We start from the raw sequence: 469 nt of genomic DNA, 5'->3' as shown, positions 1-469 counted from the left end.
CTGTTGTGAATGTTTTGATGGTATTTTCTTTGTGATTATTGCCGGTATAAAGAAAAGTTCTTGATTTTTTGTTTGTGGATGTTGTCTCTGTATTTCTTCTGGCGGACAGTCTGGCATATAAATTATTTATTTCTTTATCACAAATCTGATTCCATGACAACTCTCCTACAAAAGACGTCTCCTTGGCCTCTGCTATTATTATAGTCATTGGAACAATAGAAGATAATCCAGTACTTGCTGGCTTTAGAAACAGGGAAAGAAGAGTTGTCATCTTTTAACTATTGTTCAATGTCATGTTGAGAATATTTTGCATAAGGAAAGGCATTCTTTACAAATCTTCGTGCCCAATTTTTTCTGAATTTTGTACAGGTATTTATTATTTGATACACGCAATAGATGTGAAGTATAGGAAGGCTTAATAATAAAATGAACCACCCACCACCTAATGTAAGAACCAGAACATTACTAG

This window comes from Puma concolor, chromosome A3 (genome assembly GCF_028749965.1).
Source record: "Puma concolor isolate L17-30 chromosome A3, mPumCon1.1.hap2, whole genome shotgun sequence".
Taxonomy (NCBI): domain Eukaryota; kingdom Metazoa; phylum Chordata; class Mammalia; order Carnivora; family Felidae; genus Puma; species Puma concolor.
Note: the sequence above shows the minus strand (reverse complement) of the source record.